Genomic DNA, 21,238 nt, shown 5'->3' with positions numbered 1-21,238 from the left:
TTGCATTCGAACATTCAAAATATCCTCCACGCTGGTCTAGTGGCTAGCACTTGCGTCCTTGATTCTAGGTCCCAGAGTCTATTCTTGGTGGAAGAACATTGACAATTTGAACACATTACAGTGGTTCGATTTCTACCTTGAACTATAGGTTCATACCTCTTATATCCTCGGTGTTAACAAGGGGCACTAAAACTGAACAACAAAAAAGTCTTACTCAATAAAAATCTGTGTGTGGGTGGATGTGCGTCTCTGCGTACAAATTTAGTTTTTTTCTAAGAAAGAAGTTGGGAAGTCTTTGATGTTGATGAAGTTTTAAAATTAATTTAATTTTTTTTTAGTTAACTACCATGTAGCAACAGTCAGTGACGTGGATCTGACTGGACATACACGAATATCACGGTTCTCTCTTCTTTGATCGTTTGGAAAGCTATATCGTCGACTAGATAGTTCTTTCTCATGCAACGATTAATAATTAAAGAAGTCAACCTTTTTTTTTTTTTTCCTTTACCGAGAAATAACTTGAGTATGTGTATAGTCGGAAACGAACCACTTGAAAGGTTGAGTAGAGAATTAACAATGAAGCATATAGAGATCAATAAAGAACGTTCTACAAATTCAATAGAATTTGCTTTTTTTTAAGCTTTCATTCTCTTCTTTTGAAGAATAGTAAAAGGGGAAGAACTAAATCAGAAGGTAATTAAATCATAATGAACCACTTCAAGCATTAATTGATTTTTCTTTTTCTTTCCTGGCAATTTCTTTTCTTGTCAACTTTCGTTTTTAACTCCAAACGAAAGAACATTATATTTGAGATTGAAACAAAATCTTTAAAAAAAGAAAGAAAAAAGAAAATTTCAAACTCTTCAAAATTACATTACCTACTTCAAATCTTCAAAATTACATTCCTACACATTTATCGTATATTTATCCATACATGCAGTTAACGTTAGTTTCTGTATATATTTTATATTGTTAATAGTACAAATTATAAAACGAGGAAAAAGTAGTTGGTTCCCAGTAAATTTGGATCAAATTAAATACAAGTTGTCATTATGAACCAATTGTCTTGAATTATTTCAACTAAAAGCTCCACAGGACATATGTAGTAAAATAGTAAACATATGAAAGTAAATATTCATCCAGTTGCAAGATACTGTTAGATTTATAAAGGGGAAATTACAAATTAATTCACGTTTTTTGTTCTATAATTTACACGAATATAGGATTAACATGTATATCTTTTCCTACACAGTTACTTCCATTGTCCACGCACTTGGTCAAGAGATCCACAAGTTTGCGTATTCTTTGTAAGACTTCCGGATGGTCCCGAAGGCACTTTTGCACCGCTTTCTACACTCCTAAGTCTGAGAAAAATCGACAGCCTCACCATAATTGATTTTCAAAGATGCTATTCCCAACGATTGTAATTCGCCAGAATCATCTCGACCTAGCTAAATCTTGACGTCCATAGTGAAAGTCCATGGTATCCTGCCTTATCTTTGCGAATCACATTCATCCGGTCACCTTTAAAGTTTTCTATTCACGAATACTTTTGCATAATAATGTACTGTTTCCGGATTGTGATAAAAGTTTAAGATAAATTTCAGCTTCTTTCACTCTCTCCGATCAGAGAAATCGCATCACTTTGCGCTGTTCCTGTAGAACGCATACATTTACAGTATATTGTAATAGCCAGAAGGTAAATAACGCAGTTAGGATCAAATTTCACACACGTGATCAAAGTTGTACTACAGATTTAAGTCTGAGCACGCTTGCGCAGAAGCAGTATGACAAACTTGAATGCGTATGTTATGACAAAAGTGTAGATAATTTTTGACTCACCCTTGTATTTGAAGTCTTCTGTTATTACATGTTTACTGTTGGGTACGTAGAAAAATTCTACCTGTGTTTGCTTTGCATATGGAAGCGCAAAGAACATAAAATATAACTCACGTAGTACTGTAAATAATCATAAGCATGATCAGTGACCTCTTGCCATCTTCCTGATAGAAGATAAATCCTACCCCGATAAAACTACGGAGGTTTAGAGTTGAAGAACTCACGTAAGGCAATTTTCACAGCCTCCATGTAAATGAAATTCTTCCCAGAGAAAAAAGTTTGCAAAACACGAAAAATAGTGAAAGTCTGTAGGAGACTGATCAGGGGAATAGGAAAGTTGAAGTAAAACCTCTCAATCAAAGTATGTTAGTGGGGCCGCGTTGGCTCAGTGGTAGTTCGCCCCTGGTGCATGGGGTCCTTGGTTCGATCCTAGCTCGCGCCAAGTGAGCTTTGTGGTGGACAAACACCGTGTGCGTGGGTTTTCTCGGGTTATCCCGTTCCTCCCACTTTCTCATTGTACCAAATCACTCTTCGTCACCGTCTCCTTTTGCCTAGTCGGCATGATTGTGGGACGTAAAACTTAAAGATAGTATTTCATTTTTCAAAGTCTGTTGGTTTCTGACGTATCATCGGAGCAAAGTGTGGCTTAGTGTTATCATGTTAACACATTTCGTATCTCACCTCTTTCGTTGAGTTGCACTTGGCTGATGTGGAAACCAACGAACGAACTTGTGAAGTAACCTTGCATTGCAAGCTCTATTTTCACTGTTGTCCTGTGTGTGGAAAGTTTTCAATAATTATTCTACAGTAGATTTTGGACTGATTGTTATGGCTTGATCTGGATCATCGGAGAACGCTGCCAGGGTTGACCTTGAAAGTTTCTGTTGTCGACACTGAATTTTAGAAAACAGCCCGATATGTCATTTCGTCAATTATATCCTCACCATACACTTGTCTAGTATTGCGGCAGGACAAGGCCACACTACTTCCATTATAGAACTCAGACAGTAAACAGTGTCATGTGTGTTCTTTATTGGTCTCCATAGTCTCCAGTTGATCGTCACAACACATTATCCAGTAACAAACCACTATTACACTCTCACTCGCTACTGTTTCTGTGATTTGTTCTTCTAATACCATGACCACTTGAACCTAGTAACATAACCACTTGGATTGCAGCTCTTGGAGCACCATCTATTCGGTTACACCACCTAACAAAAACGAGTAGGATCTTTGCATTATATTATTCATAGGTTTCATGTGTGTATGATTATTTGAAACAATAAAATTTCCAAAGGAAATATATAATAAAACACTACATATGTGAACACAAATACTTCAACAGTACTTCACAAGTACTTCAACAACCTTTCTTCTAAATAATTGCGTTTATCTGGTTTAAAAATTTTGCAACAAAATTTTATTTAAAACATTTTACTAATCTATTATTTGTATCTTAAGAAGTGAAATTTGAAATCTAGTTAAAGATCGTACCATCTGAAAGATAAATGAAAACAAATCAATTTAGGATTCTCCTTCTTCGTCTTTTTAAAATCATATTTTAGTTAACAATTTAACTTTAGTTTACGAAAAAGCCTCTTTCATAAAATAATAAATTAATGTATAAACCATTTTATATTTTAAATTACTGTATCCCATTTTTCAGAATTTCCAGAAGAATGCAATATGTAAACACAATGTCACCAGAAACACTGTATTTTAAGGCTGTGATTAGAAGCATTTCTACTCTGAGTAAATTATTTAAAAAATGTTTTACAGAAAGAATTATGCTCTGCAGTTGAATGTAGTTAAAACAGGACCCTTTGCTTGATAATTCAAAACTGAGTCGTCCAAGTTTATCTGTACACTTACCTTTTCTTTCGTAATATAGTCCAGTCAATATGTACATTAACCCGGAAAAAAATCCTAACAAGCTGAAATTTTGCACATATCTTTGGGAAGGTATACATAACAACATACTAAAAGTCCTTAAATATCCCGTGACGGGTTTGGCCGCCACATTGGAAAATACACGCCAAACCGTCTTTTTTTTTTTTAAAAAAAAAAAAAAGTAATAACTGGTTCTCACTTTAATAGCTATAGCTCACATTCTATCTGCACTATTGATAATATTTTTACTTCATTCGAATGGCAAAGGATTAGGCTTGCAGACCATGTATCGCACTTACCAATTTAGTGCACATGTGGGAAGTAACGGAGGGATTTCGTTTTTAAAATCCGTAAAATTTCCCTTCTTCTGATTAGTTTTCTTATGTATCAACCTAGAAAAAATTCAAGAAGCTAAAATTGTGTACATATCTTGGACAAGGTGTATAACAACATAGTAAAAGTACTGAATTACCCGGTGAAGGGTTTGGCCACCATATTAAAAAATGGCCGTCAAACCGTGTGTTTAAAAGGTAATAAACGGTTCTCACTTGAATAGCTATAACTCACGTTGTATCCGGGCTGTTGATATTGCAACACATCCCCACATCACAACAGACGCACGTGTCAGCTAATCACGTGCTAATGATTACAAACAACCTAACAGACAACAGGCAAACACGGAAGACACCGAGGAACACCGAAAGCAGACTGACCTCAAGGAAGGACCCGAGGAGGACAAATAAAAGTTGGACCACCGAGGGACCCAGCATTAGTCGACCAACTGATCGCCTAACCTTTACCTTCCTATGTCGCTATGGACGAGGAGCACCTCTTCCTTACCCTATGTCGCACTGGGCTGGGGATCCATCTTAAACTCATAATTCAAGTCTAACCTACAACCTGTCAAAGTGTTCTGGAAACTGCCATGAGTGGGAGGGGCACCCCGATGCCTATGTTGTTATATACACCTTCTCAAAGGTATGTGCAAAATTTCAGCTTACGATTTTTTCTGGGGTAATATATAAGAAAATTAATTAGAAGGGAAATTTTAATGATTTTTAAATGAAAATCCCTCCATTACTTCCCGCACGTGAAGTAAACTGGTAAGTGTAATTCCTGGCGTGTAAACGTCTTTTGTTATGCAAATGAAGTAAAAATGACATCTATAGTGCAAATACAACGTGAGTTATAGCTATCAAACTCAGAACCTTGATAAACACTTTTTTTTGGCCATTTTCCAATATGGTAGCCTAACCAGTCATCGAATATTTCAAGACATTTAGTATGTTGTTATATACACTTTCTCAAAGGAATGTGCAAAACTTCAGCTTACGATTATTTTTTCTGGGGTAATGTATAAGAAAACTAATCTTAAGAAGAGAAATTTTGGTGATTTTTATAAAGAAATCCCTCCGTTATTTCCTGCACGTGGCGTAAACTGGTAAGTGTAATACGTGATCTGTAAGCGTAGTCCTTTGTTATTCGAATGAACTAAAAGTCATATAAATAGTATAAATAGTGCAAATACAACGTGCATTATAGCTATTAAAGTGAGAACCATTTATTACCTTTAAAAATCTCTATTTGGCGGCCATTTTCCAATATGGCGGACAAACCTTCACCAGATATCTTAGAACTTTTAGTATGTTGTTATGCACACATTCTCGAAGGTATGTGCAAAATTTCAGCAAAAGTAATGGCGGGATTTTCTCTGGGCTAATATATAAGAAAATTAATTGGAAGAAGGGAATTTTTTGAATTTTTTTTAAAGAAAATCCCTCCAGTACTTCCCGCACGTGAAGTAAACTGGTAAGTGTAATTCCTGGTGTGTAAGCGTAGTCCTTTGTCATTCGAATGAAGTGAAAATAGCATCAATAGTGCAAATATAATGTGAGTTATAGCTATTAAAGTGAGAACCAGTTATTATCTTGAAAATCCACACTTTGGCGGCCATTTTCCAAGTTTTTCATCGTAAGTTAATCATTTCAACGGTTACCTATTTATAATCTGGAAGAAATATATACCTGTTGTCAATAAGGGAATATTTAAAGCAAATAAGAATAAGCATTTCTCCATAACTTCTTCAATTTAACTTTAATTTGCAAAAATCCTCTTTCACAAAGGAATAAATTAATGTATAAACTATATTATTCCACTTTTTTAAATTTTGCAGAAGAATACAATATGTAAACACAATATGCGTACATATGTGCGTTTTATTTAAATTTTCTATTATTCTGTATAGTGTTAAAATTATGTTTTCTGTATGCTAATAATAGTGCTTCCTATATTTCATAGATCCAAACTAGCAGATAGCTGATTAATATTATATAGGTAAAACTAAAGGCTGACTGCAAAACTATTATATAGAAATTTATATTACTTTATATTCAATCTCAAGTAAGTAGTTCGTGAATCGTTAACATTCAACACACAAAAATTGAAACGTTTTAAATGATCCACTACAACTTTAGGACTGTTCAAACAAATGAAATAAATATTTCTCTTCATCGTAAAATGGTTACTATGGTTTAAATATAATAGTTCAGAAGTTGAGTTGCATATAGTCTAAGCTTACCAGCACAATTCGTCTTATTGAGTTTACCTCCAAATCAAATTCTTTAAATATTTACTGAAAGATATTTGCATTTTCTTAATCCCACGATTTCATCTCATACAAAGTATAACTTGTTCCCATACACACAAGTAACTACCTAACATGAAAGATAATTAAATGGTAGTAGCTTTACAGCGTTGTTACTTTTAATTTTCCTAACCACAAACACTAAATCATGTTACCCGATTTGACAGTTTTTCTCATTATTATATACATATCCTCTTTCTTTACTTAATGGTATTTTCTTTCTGTAAGTTTTCTATATAGGAAAACCCCCATGAAATTAAGTAAATGTTTAAAATAATATCACGGATAGACACAGGCATAAACATGATTTTAAAAAAATGAATGCACAAAGGTTAAATATGTTATCTAAAATATCGTGTTTGATTTTCATTGTAAATATACTAATGTGAATGAGTCGCTTTATTTTCAATAATCTAGTTGTCTATACTGGGAAGGACAAGGAAATTAATGTTTTCTTTTATTTGTGTATTAAATACCAATGAAAGCTCAAAATACTATTAGTTAGTATGTGTTTGCTTTATTTCTCATTCATGAAAAAATTTTTACCTCGCAGTGTTACGTTTCCTTACGGAAGTACATGTATCAGTAAAGCAGTATGCGCTGTTGTGACATGAATAGCGCTCGTGTTTCTTGCACAGACGTGTGTCAAGATGGCATCTCGTAGCTCGAAACACTGATAAACCCAGCCAATCTGATGCCTGGCACGTACTCTGCGTGTTTGAAAGGTTGACACTGTCAAAGGCTCTTTGGTTAGATGTTTACAGAACATGTGGCAAGTAAAGACACACTTGATCGACTGTTTCCACACAGCAAACGAGACCAGCGCGTTGCGCATATTTCACATAACATAAGGATCTTTTTTTTTTTTTTTTTTTTTTTTTTGTTCTACTAAGACGACATATATCGACTACCATTTTACTTCAACAGATTGAATTATATTTCATAAATTTTAATTTCTATATATAAAATTCGTTATGCAAATGTTATTGAGAAAACAGATCATATTCATTGAGAAGAGTAACAGAAAAAGTGAAATATAAAATTTCCTCAGTTTATGTTTTATTTAAAAGAAATTCATCTTACACTGTATTACACACTGTCTGTGATAGGATCTCTTATTGGTTTAGTGGCTAGTACTCGTCTATGGTTCACGTCGTTTCCAGGTTTGATTGCCGGTGAGAGAACATTGAAAGCATTATATATGATGCTTCTGATTCTATCTTAGAAATGAAATCTTTAAGTTTTACGTCCCACGATTATGCCGGTTAGGCTAAAGGACACGGTGATGATGAGTGATGAATGAAATGGTGGAATGAAGAAAGTGGGAGGAAACGGGAGAACCCCGAGAAAACCCACGCACACGGTATTCTATCTTAGACTCTAGGTCCACGTCTTGTAAATAACTTAGCGCTGAAATGGACTTCAATAAACAAACGATCTACATTATCATTAATTTACATACAAAATATAACATTGTGATAACGATATGTGGAAAGTCAAAACTGTAAAAAATATTTCAACCTATTTACGGTCATAGTTGTACATATTAAATGTAACATGCGAGATGTTTTGTATCCTTGTGCAACATAGAGAGTATGTTGAACTGGAACTTGGTCAAAATGTGATCTGAATCGCTAATCGAGTTTTTATGTAATGTATAAAACTACAAGCAGCATGTGTACCCGCAGCGGAGGCAAGGGAGGCAATTGCTCTCTTCTGAATTTTCAAAATAAGTTCGTTTGTTCGAAATATATTTCAAACCATATTATATTTGCTTACTCACCCACTGTAGTATTTAATATACTTACTGTAGTTAATACAATTACACAATGAGCATCAATAATAATTGTTTTTATTGAGCCATCCTATTCCAAAACCGGTCTTGTCCCAGAAGCATACATCAAATCCGAGAAAACCTAGAAAAACTGTAGGATTGTTGCGTTTTGTAGAACTGGTAATATTTGAGGATGTTCATGTTTTTCACATGAACACACTGAAGTATTCCCAGTCCTACAAGACATGCAGAACTATATTTTCCTAAGTTTTCTGGGATTTGCTGTAAATGGACATGCACCGTTTTGGAACTGGATGACTCATATGTAGTATTATATGCATTAAGATATGTATATTCGCGATTTCGTTTGAGTATCGGTCTTTGGCTCCCCTTTGAAATGTCCTGCGTCAAGAGGATTGATTTGTAAAACAGCGGCTCAAAATCCTATCAAAATATAACATATCATAAGTATGATTCAGTTTTTGTCACAAATTTGGAGTTAACTGGGTATGGAAGCGAGGAGTGTATACGCCCTGTTAAGATGGGTGCAGTAGACAGTAGTTGTTGTATACTGAAGTTCGTACATGTGGGCAACATGCCGAACAAAAGATACAGAAACAGAAAAAGAAACGCAAAACATTGCGTTTTCCAGCTTTTACAGGAGCACGATCGTGATCATGCAGTGAAAGTATCCCTTTTTAAACGCTACATATATATAAAATGTGTGTGTGTGTGAGAGAGAGAGAGAGAGAAGACTATTGAGTCATAAAACATGTTCTGGAAACTCGTGATGTCCGATATAACAAAAATTCAGTTTCCCAACCGAAAGCATGTAACCTGAGGATGGTCAAAAATCTGAGTTAACCGTTTCTGAAACAATCAAACATATCATAGTGATAAGCTGCTGGAAAACAAGATTTCGCATACTTCAGTGTTGAGAAACAGGAACTTTGCCGGAATTCACCTCCATAAAGGTCAAAAGGTAACAAGGATATGACAAGAAGACGTTGATAAGGCAAAGATGAATTGTAGAAAATGGTATTTACAATCAATACCCTTTGGAGGAAACATTTCCTTCATCGTTGGTGATGAACTAAAAGTCGAATGGGATGCCTCAGAGATGAATGCCTGTAAATATGTTTCTATAGTACCAGTTGTACAAACCCCTGAGAAGCATAGGTATAACCGAAATCATAATTTCCAAAGAAAGTAATAGTCTGTCAGAAAATGGCAGAGGATGGGAGACTATTTTCCAGTGTCTGTGATCAATAGAACTCTGAAAATTGAAATGTATGTTTGTTATGTCTGCAGAAAATTGGGTTGCCATGGTTACATGGTATAAACAATACTTTATTTTTAAACAAATATTTTTTTCTTCCTGTTTTGTGTAATGTTTACTCTTAATCTCCTTCATCCATCTTATTCGCGCTTCTGATTTCCTATTTTTAGTTTTTACAGAGAGACATATTTATTTTTCTGCCTCGGTGATATCCACATAATGTGTGGTTTATTTCCTACTTACACAAAAATGCCTGGAATATAAATAATTTCTTGTGTGCATTTTATTCTCTGGATAGAAATAAATAACGTGACTGACTGCCTATATCTATGAAGACGAATTTACTTGAATTCTTAAAACAAGTTTATTTTTAAAGTACACGAAATGCAATTTATAAATAGATATTAATGGGTAACCGATTTCAGAAAGTTACATTATTGTTTTCGATTCCTTTGTCTCTTATTTCTGTGCTTCCCTGGGTTTCAAGATTTTCCTCTATTTATAACAATGTAGTCAACTTTCTGTATATGTTTTCCTTCCCCGGTAATTTCCTAATACTCTCTTTGCAATGTTCTTTCGTCCATTTACTGTTAATATTGCCTGTGTAACATAGTCTTCTAATGTTGTTCTAACCTTGATATTTTGATTTTTCTACAGCTCTGTATACATAATATTTAAGACTTTCACATTGCTCACTGTTTGTTTCTTCTGAACTTAAATAATCGTTTTTGAATTAACAATCAAATCTAGTTTTTCTCTTTTCACTTTGCACCTTTCAGCTTTCAATTGTCTAACTTTTTGTAGCCTATGTTGCCTCTACTTACTTCTTCTTAACTAAATACTTACTTCGATAAGCACCAGATTTGACTTGAGGTGACAGCCACAGGTCGAGTCTTTTGGCTCTCTAAAATATGTTGATATATCTCATACATTATTACTTATTTACTTTACTTGTATCAGACAGAGATAAGGGGTAACCGATTTCAGAAAGTTACATTATTGTTTTCGATTTCTTTGTCTCTTACAATTTATTTCTGTGCTTCCTTGTGTTTCAAGACTTTCCTCTAATTATAACAATGTAGTCAACTTTCTGTATATGTTTTCCTTCCTCGGTAATTTCCGGCATTTAGTATTAATGCCATAATACTTCTCTGATACAAAATATTTCCAATTTCTGTATGATAAAAACGTGCCTATATTTTTTGCATGATGCTTCTGAGTTATTTATCCTTATTGACGTAACATTTAGACGAACAAATCTTCCTCATTCTTCAATAGGTTAAGAGTCCACGAATACTTTAGTGTTTCGTATTTGGAAATCTCTTCCTCATATATAAGTGGATTCTCTTGTATCCATGTCGGCATTCTGTCTGTCTTACTTAATAAGAAAAAAATGGATACCCAGCACCATAATCTGATCATACACTTGTTACTTACTCACCATTCAGCATACAGTCATACTGACACATATTCAATATTAGAGTCTTGCAACAGCCAATTTTCATCTTCGCAGAATCGAGCATAATAAATATCATTATATATTTAATCCTCAGTCTCTACCTGGGACCGCGGTAACTCAATGGTAGAGAGCTCTCCTAAGGCATATATGGTCCTAATGCGATCCCAGCTTCCGCCAAGTGGGCTTTAGGGTGGATATATATTATTACTTTAGGTTTTCTTATAGTTCTTTACTTTTCTTCTACTTTCCTTCATTAAATTACTTTATTCATCATCATCACCACCATCTTACCTATTTAACCTCGAAGCTTCAACGTGGAACGTTAAAGTAAACTTTAAAAAATCTACATTGTGCTCACTTTCAACGATCTTTTAACTCGACTGGCATGAATACGTGTAAGTCTTTTATAACATTTATTAACATGATCCTTCTAATTAAATCACCAACTAATTGGATTTGTTCTACCACAAATGAGCGTAAGTAAATATCTACGTATCACGAGAAAGTTATGAACTACACACATTTACTATCGGGTCATCTCATAAATAATGTCGTATTTTTACAACGTGAAGTAAAGAACGATAATTTATCTGGATCACTGCCATTAGTCAGGATAATAGTCTTCATTAGACTCCACAGGATGTACGGTGGCTCAGTGGTACAGCTGTTACTTCCGGTGTATGGGGTCCTTGGTTCGATTGCCGGCCAGGTAAGTATGTGGTGAACAACATTGTACCCGTGGATTTTCTCGGGTACTCCAGTTTTCTCCAACTTTCTCATTCCACCACTTCTTTAATCATCGTTCACTTGCTTTAATCATTGTCTCCCAAAAAGCTTAAAGGGTATAATCGTGGGACAATAACTCAAAGATTTCATTTCATTTTTTCATTAGACTCCACAACACTTTGCCACCTGTCAACTAGTTACTGAACTCACTGTTGAAAGAAATCACTAATTTTGAAGTAAAATAACTGGGTTACTGTTATTCTCATGGGGATAACTTCACACGTTATCCTCATCTTGCAGTTTCCCCAAGAAACACGGTTTTGTAGGCTGTGAAGAAGTAAGCTTGTTGGGGTAAGATCCGCTGAAGAATTGGGTATGGTATTTTCTCCCAGTCTCATTCCTCGATCTTCGTAAAGATCCTTCTTGCCGTCTATAAGGTGCGTTATCACACTGGAAGAGCACACTCTTGCAATGAATCAGGGCATAAAGTTAATTTAGCAATGTAGTCCATAAGTAAGCTCCTGACAGTACCCATCCGCATTAATTGCCTGGTTACGAGACAAGAGCATAAAATAGATTATCTTACGGATATCTAGCTGGATACTCAACATCACTTTTCAGGGCTGGTGGTTCTATTTTGCCACAGTTCCCGTACCCCTCTTTACGTAGTTAGTGACACTTGCGTGTAATGGTATGGTAGAAAATCCACTGTTTATTACTTGTCACCATTCTATCCTGAAATGGCTCTACTTTGTGACGAGTGAGCACGGAACTAAAGATGCTCATTCGTTGCTGCCTCTGTAAAAACGTTATCGCATAGGGTACTACTTTACTGAGTTTCGACACATACCTGAGGTCCTGCAAATGACGATGAAGGGTAGCATGGGGAATGGGTAGCACGCAGTTTTCTGCACAGTTCTTCAACAGTTTGAATTGGATTTACCTCTATCACTTCTCGCAGGACATTGTTGTCCAGCTGCACATATCTCAATTCTCATGTGTTCTTGCTGAGGGCGTTGTCTTCCAGAATGAAACCTCTGAAACTTCCGCACACCCACATCACCCTCACCATAAACAGCATTGATGTTCCATATCGCTGCGCTGGCTGAATATCTCTGGTAAAATTCATGCAGCATGACATGCCATACGAGATCCCACGACACCACCATGATCAAACACAAGCTACAATTCCTAAACGTAAAGTAGAGGATTCTCCGTCACACTGCTGCACAATGAAGTGTCCTATATGATTCAGCTATGTCACGTGCCGTCTACTTCACTATTTTGCTTGTCAAATTGTGTCATTGTAGCGATCAGCGAAAAAACATTACTTAGGAAATGAGCGAGATACATACATTAAATTTCTAGTTTACAATTTGGTAAAAAGACAACAGTATATCTTCTTTCTTACCCTGGTTGAGTGTTCCCTATTATTAGTGAATTATGTTGACCAAAACTTTAAACGACTGATCTCTTATAATCTTGAAGCTTTGCTGGCGTCTACTATTAATCCAATGTTCTCGGGATTGCTGCCAGAGTGAGTGTTGCTTTGTGAGCTGAGCTTTCGTTACCATACAACGAGAACATCTTCAGAGCTATGTGTTGAAGTGTGCTGGTCGTACAATTTATATTGTAGTCTTTAGGAATTGCTATATTTCTATTGGTTGTTTTTGTTTGCCAATGGCGTGCTCTGATTTTGCTGGTGGAAACTGTTCTCTGATTGGCTGATGGTTGTTTTCGTACTGAGAAGCTGCATCCAGATGTCAGGTAGATGATAACCTTCGTCTCTGTTGATGGATGGTTTGTATGTACGGATGAATAAAGATTCATGTATTTTCCTGTCCCAGAACTGTTTGCTTTTCTTTAGTACTTCAATTTGGTCCCATATGGCCGTATGATTGTATTGTATGCAGTGTTCGGCTATTGCAGATTTTTCAGGTTGTTTAAGTCTGGTGTGTCGCTGGTGTTCTTTCATTCTGTCTTCAATGTTCCTTCTCGTTTCACCTATGTAAGTGGCGTTACATTCACAGGTGATCCTATAGATGCCCGGTGTATTTAATCCCAATGAGTCTTTTGCAGTTGGTAGTAAACTCCTGATCTTCGGTGGAGGGCAGTGTACATTCTTGATGTTGAATTTCTTCAATAGTCATGCTAGTTGGTTGGAGTTAGTTGGTCTTCAATAGCCGCGGTAACGAAAGCTCAGCTCAGCAACACTCACTCTGGCAGCAATCCCGAGAACATTGGATCAAGGCTGATCTCTTGTTTGTGTTCCTAATCATATTTTTCTATTGGACCTCTCTTATGGCTATATTGTAAGTATATGAGCCTTCAGTGCTGAAAACCCTTATTCGTTTCCTATTTGAAGCACATATGGTTCATAGCTTACGTTAATCTGTAGTCGGCATGCCGTATCACATAGGTATTGAAATAGATGTTGAAGTCTTTACCAACCAAAGTGTTTATCTACTATACTATTTTATTTATCTTCTCGCACAAATACATTAATATCCTCCATTACAATTACACATATCTCTATTTTCTTTCTGTATAACTCTTCGTAGTTTCTTGCAGTTTTTCTATCATTTACACAATGGCCAGATTATATACTCTCATCACCTTTTAATCTTCCCTGTTTCACTTAATTTTGACACATAACCACCTAACATGCAAAATCTATTTTTCTTATCATTTTCTGCGCTCGCTTTCCCAGTCATTTAAAACTATGTTTTCAATGTAGCTATACTTTCCGACAACTAACCTTACAATGTTGAAAATTTAGCCAGAGCGTTGCTGATAATTAGACTCCGGAGAGAAGTATAAACAGATGTAGTCAAACAGAAAATTCATAGACTCTGGGAAAAACTGTGGATCTTGATTCGATGGTAAAAGTAATGTTGATGTTTAGCACAGCCCAGATGTCACTGTTCTTATAAGGTTAATTCATACGGTATTCAAACTCAAACTCGCTCATCCTTACGAATTCATGAGTTAGAGACAGAGCAAGTTGAGTGACTATGCGATACGTATGCTTTGAGATAGTTTTAGAGCTGGTTTGTGTGCAAATGAAATTAATAGTCTTAGTAATTGTTCGCAAATAAACACGTAGCAGAGATGTTTGTTTCAAACCTTTTCTTAAACTTTTCTCATCTTAAATAAAACAACAATTATAATGTTACCACCTTTAATATATTGATATCAGATCTTTACTTCTCTTATTTGAGTGACGTTGTTGCGTCATAATGAGGCTAAGATGTCAACATATATCATGTTGTTGAGATTGAACTAATATAAGGACCAAAAATAAATTATGTTAAGTAAGAGCGATGCCAAGTACGTGACGAAAGATCAAAGTTTAGTGAAGAATCAAGAAAATATCCATGTTTTGTGAACATACTGAATTCTCGAAATCCCTTATGACAATGATGGTTTAATTCAGCATTGTGTGGAAGCTGATATCAAATAATTCGTCACTGCAACATAACATAAGTTCTGAGTTGTTGTCAATACGCAATGACTAAACAGTTTAAACCAATCTGGATTATTTTATCTATTCTTATTTACGACCCTAAAAAAATCCAAATATAATTACTATTTTTCATAGTGCACCATACCTACTCTAAGTTTCGGTATCCATCTTGAAGATATCGTCTATGTAAACAAACTCTTTCAGATGGATTAATATAGAAAAATTGTAGGCATGCACAAGTGAACTCAAAATTTCATTATATAGAAAATACAAGTATTAGGTAAAACAAATTTGTACTTTAATAAAAGAAAATTATGAAAGTGTGAAATTAAACTTCCAAGAAAAGCTTATATATTTCTTGCCATCTTTCTTATCTGTGTCTTTGTAGAGGTTTTATAGTTTCTTCAAAACTTCCACTAACAGATTAAAAAAGATCCTAAGAATTGTAGTTGGGTAAAGGGAGCAAAAAATATATTTTCCTTTGATCCTCGTCTGGAGTTCAACAATGTTGAAACGCTCTCCCGGGTCCAACAAAGCCACTTTCTTTAGCTTTCTTCTCTGTCTTTGAATGCTTTGTCTATACCACTTCATGCACTTTCTTCTTAATACTTTTCTTGTGGAAGTTCTTTCTTTTTTATTTTCTTCTTTTAAGTATATTGTGCTCATTCTGTTTCTTTGACATAAAGAAACAAGAAAGAGAACACAAATGAAGCTAATTCTTCGTTTGTTTGCAATCATGTTCTTTGTGTGTTTTTGCTATCCCTATGAGCGCTTCTAAGCAGGATATTGCGTGCCTTTGTCTAGTAAACATTACAAAAAAAAATCGTCTCTAATAGTTATTTTATAAATAAACCAGTTGCTTGTTGGTATTAATCCGTGTATTTCAGGAAGAAAGTATTGTAAGAATCTATTTTCTCAATATCAATAAGTAGATTACACTCTTCACTTTTTGAAACTGTTATAGACTTACAAACTATGGTAATTCAACATTGAAATTAAAGTTGTAGTTTTATCACTTATGTTTGCAATGGAGGAATAGAGACAAAAGTAGAAAATTATTTTGGGACATCGAATCAATATGAAAACAATTTCTCGCTACTTATTTAAAGGCATCACAATTAAAACTGGAAGTTGTATCAAATTTATCCGATTTGTGCAATTTCCGATTTTCAGAAGTTAAAGAGCGGAGATAGAACATATTTTCATCACAGAATCCATATATTAAGAGTTCTAAAAATGGTGTCTATTTACATCAGAGTGCTATTCTATATATAAAAATAAAGCGAAAAGGTTACGTAATGGTATACCCTCCAGGCTTCCTTCAGCCGCTATGGAAAATCAAAAAAGTCACTGTTTGACAACGTCGTAGATTAACTTAAAAGTATTAGCATTGCTCTACGAATTCATCAAGCAGTATCATCGATTGTTACACTAATAAGTGATACTAGTGTCAATAGCTATAGACTTTAACTGTCATCTGAAAGAATCGATGTAACTACTTGATGGACTGGTAGATCTACTATGATACTTCATCTGCGACGTTGACACATAGTGCAATTCGCGTCTCCAGACGTGAACTCCAAAAGCATATGTAGTCAGTGGGCGTCATTTTAGAACACCCCATATAATGCAGCTTATATGTATAAAGGATTTAAGTTAAGACGGAACGACCCTGAATCCATATTAAACACTCATTTTCTCGCTTTCTGCCGTTGTATTTAATCAATGATCAATAATGTGACTGGGAGTGGTTACAGACATCTATAGAGGTGGAAACCATACTTGGGATATATATCGTTCAAATTGATTGTATGGCTCTTCTAAGTTGATGTGTAAATTCCTGGCTTGGTTGCAATGAAACCAATGCTGTTGTTGACGATTGGATTTCATATCTCGTCAAATCTCTATGGGTGATGAATGGATTGTCGTATCCTAGCTCAATAATGGTATTTGAATGATAGCCTGGGCTTCCCTCATGCGCTGCTTCTAGTGATGAGCAAATGCAAGACCAAGACCAAGACCGGGGTGGTCTTGGTCTTGGTCTTGGTCTTGCACATCGAGTCTTGGTCTTGGTCTTGGTCTTGCACTGGAACCCTTGGTCTTGGTCTTGGTCTTGGTCTTGCACACCCAGTCTTGGTCTTGGTCTTGGTCTTGCATGCAAGAGTCTTGCAAGTCTTGCATTTAAGAAATCTCAAGCTTTTCATAGGTAAATTTTACTATGAATATAAGGGATAATAAACTCTACAATGCACCAGTAGTAACGGAAATACAATATATGTTTCTAAATGTAATATAATTTAACGTCGTGTAAGTATGATGATAGTGTACAACATAGCTGATGATCTTTATTTTTTTAATGGGTGCCCACGCTTCACTATTTATAAGATATCCCTAAATCACAAGGTTTCGTAATCTGTTTATATATTTTTTAAGAGATCCAACACTCCACTGGTTCCCAAACTAGGGAGGGTCCCCGGAGACGCATGAAAGAAAATCAGACGGCACAGATTATTGAAATACCATGAATTGCAAAATTATTTTTACACTCTAAAGGTATCAGATTATTCTTTTCAACCACTATTAGCTAATCCTTGTATTAAACAAACTTCCAATTAAATATTGAAACTTTTTTTTACTGATTCCAATATGTACTCTATGGGGCAGAAACATTCATATTACGCAAAATCAATGAAAAAGTTGCAGACTTTTAAAACATGGGCATGGAGAAAAAAGGAGAGAATTAGCTGTGTTGAACGAAAACGAATAAGAAGATGTTAGAAATATTAGCAGTAGGAGCAAAAAAGAATTTTAGATATTGTTAAGAGGAGGAAGAGGAACTGGTTAGGATATTGACTGAGGAGGAACTGTATTATGAGGGACATGCTAGAGAGTATTGTGGAAGGAAAGAGAGGGAGAGAGCGAAGCAAACTGGTTGAAGAAAGGTATTTTAAAAAAAGAAAATTGCTACGTCAAGACGAAGAGACTAGCTGAAGGCCACCGAACGTCGAACCTTGTCTGTTGAAGCAAATAACCTGCCAATAATGGCGGAATAACTATAATGATGATGATGATATGTTTAGCAATATTGACCAAAAAAGAGGGAGAGAAAATTAAAATAATAATTATTATAATCAAACCTCTTAATATTTTAGAATAATTTGAGTGAAAACTGAAAACGACTCAATTGTCTATGTCTTTTGTATAAATTCAATTTATATAAATACTGTTGACCTGTATTAGAAATACAAAATAACGGCATTAAACTCCAAGTTATTTGAAGTCTCGCTTGTGAATATGGATTACTAGCATCAAGTACCCACTTCGTTGGGTTAAACTATAATAATAATAATAATAATAATAATAATAATAATAATTCTCTCTCCTCCTCCTCCTCCCCAAGTTGCGGGCCTGAATTTGGATTTAAACGGCATCACAAGTGTCACTGTTCGGTCAGAGACCCCCGAAAACTATGTATTCGGCACTAATATTTGGTCATTTTTGATCATTTGATTCCACATCGAGATGTATGTATCTCCCTCTCCCCCAAGTTGCGAGGCTGAATTTGGTCGTAAACGTTATAGGAAGTCTCAGTATCCAACTCAGCGACCTCGAAAACTATGGATTCGACGCTAATATTCGTCATTTTCGATAATTTTTATATATCTCCCCTCCCCTCCGCCAAGCTACGGGGCTGAACTTTGATTTAAACAGCACCGAAAGTATCATTGTTTATCTCAGCGATCCCCAAAACTATAGATTCCAATTTAATGCTTTCCTCTCTCCTCTCCGTCTCCCCTAAACTGCACAGTCAAAGTGATATGGCAGAAACCATCTCAGGTCCGATCGTCATGTATGTTGAAAATAAGATCGAGTTCGGTCGGGTGGTTCAAGAGTTATTAAGTTTTATTTATTATATATATCCTCCATCCCTAGGTTCTACCACCAAAGTGAAACATACTCCAAAAATCTTTCCAGGAAAGAACCTCATACATGTTAAAAATTTGATTGAGATCGGTTCAAGAGTTATTGAGTCACAAACTTAGTCACTTTTATTTTTATTCATATTGATTTTTGTACATCTCGCCCTCCCCTACGTTGCTCCGTCAAAGTGAACTGACATATAACATTCCAGGCTTGAACCTCATCTATGTTAAAAATTTGATCGAGATTGCTCGTTTGGTTCGAGTTATTAAGTTTTATTTATTATTTTATAACTCCCACTTCTCCACTCCCTTAAGTTTTACCATCAAAAAAAATGATAAAAACACTTCCAGGCCCAAACTCCATCTATGTTGAAAATTTGATCGAGATCGGTCGGGTGGTTCAAAGGATTAGGAGTCACAAACATAGACACTTTCAATTTTATAATATGGATTTATTGTTGTAGTATAATGTTATATCGCTCAATCCTCGATGTGTCGTATACCTAAGGAAGCTAAAAGTTATATTGATAAACAATTATTCTACGTATAAGCATCCGCCCATGAAATCAAACTTGCAGTCACATATACTAAGTTTTTGTCAATGAAAATGTTATTTTGATATTAATTATGTGAGCAGACATTAAAAATTTCCAGCGGATGCTTGAGTCTCGGAGTCAAGGTCATACCCATGTAGTCGACACCTATGGTGTACGGAATTACCAATGTTCAATACTACATTTCTCTTTAGTTTTGAAAGAAAAACACCACTAATATGTTTTGAAACGAAACGAAATATCTAGTTTAACGTGTCACGATTATGCATCGAGGCTAAGGGAGACGGTAATGATGAGAAATGAATGAAATGATGGAATGAAGAAAGTAGGATGAAACATCAAAATCTCGAGAAAACCCACGCACACGATGTTTGCCCACCAAAAAGTTCCCATGGCGCAAGCTAGAATCCAACCAGGGACCCATATAACCACACATGACTGCTCTACCACCGAGCCGGTACTTGTGCAAGACTCTTGCGCAAGAGTCTTGGTCTTGGTCTTGGTCTTGCAGGTATGGTCTTGGTCTTGGTCTTGGTCTTGCAGCCTTGGTCTTGGTCTTGGTCTTGCATCGGGATTCCTGGTCTTGGTCTTGGTCTTGGTCTTGGTCTTGCATGCAAGACTCTTGCAAAAACTGCAAGACCAAGACTCTTGCGCTCATCACTAGCTGCTTCTGTGATGAACTCTGAGATTCCAAGTTTCGGTTGGCCTGGAGACAGTCCTATAGCCCCTAATAGTGTTTACTTCTTCACTCCACTTTCAGCAACACAATCCACATTCCACACAGACAAGTGTGCTTCAACAGTTTTCATAGGAGAGAACAATGGCGTTTTAGATCATTCAGCCAGAAGATTTGCAATGCAAATGAATGTGAAGTTATGCTTTAAGGCACATTGCTCTATCGTTTATTAGTTTTTCTTATAAATGATGAACTGAATGTAATGATTTTACAAACACTTGTCTGGCACTACATAGTCTGAGTAAAATTTCTCTTTGAAGTTGAATTGATGGATCAAATGAAATTTGAAAATACTGTAAAATGATTCGATTTTAACAATAATTTAAATCATCCAATGAACATGTAGTCGTAATAACTTTACAATAATTTCACAGTATTACATAGTACAGCATATCTGTCAAAAAGGGGTGGAAATAACTGCTCTGTAAGATTTTCCATACTTATGCGTAGCACAGTTTGGAACTTTGAATATAAGTATACATTTAATATTCATCTATAATAGAGTTTGAGATCCGCCTTCAACCCTCATTGACTTCACTAGTCGAATGTCAGTTACGCTTAGGTTTTCTAGCGTAAGTTCCATTAAAATTGACTGGAGTGAGGTTGAGCAAATTTAATAAGTAGGACCTCTCATCAATAGTATGTAGGACTTTATGCAGAACCAGATAAATGTGGATAGGCACCGTTTAATGGCTCATTGTGTAGTGAGTACTGTGTACAGTAATAGGAACATTGTGACTCATTTAGTTCTAAATACTCGTGATATAAGAATAAATAAAATCAGAAAAGTTCTACCAGCAAAGATCTAGGTTTGTAAAAATATTCATGAACAAATTATCAATTTAATAAATATAGTTTAGAACTCTAGAGATTAGCTGAAAATTCTTAGTAAACGATTTAATTATAGTTTGGTTAAGTTATAGTTAAGTTATAGTTTGGTTATAGTTC

The 21,238-nt window shown here is 35.4% G+C and overlaps 1 protein-coding gene across 1 annotated transcript in view; it reads left to right on the top strand.

Annotated features, from left to right (window-relative positions):
* LOC145664543 (uncharacterized) overlaps positions 1 to 21,238 on the top strand; it is a 990,857-nt gene that overhangs the window by 812,430 nt on the left and 157,189 nt on the right. The window lies entirely within an intron of this gene.

The sequence above is a fragment of the Thermobia domestica genome, chromosome 11, assembly GCF_964235325.1.
Source record: "Thermobia domestica chromosome 11, izTheDome1.hap1.1, whole genome shotgun sequence".
NCBI lineage: Eukaryota > Metazoa > Arthropoda > Insecta > Zygentoma > Lepismatidae > Thermobia > Thermobia domestica.
The sequence above is the reverse complement of the archived record's forward strand: the minus strand, read 5'-3'. Positions and strand labels throughout refer to the sequence as shown.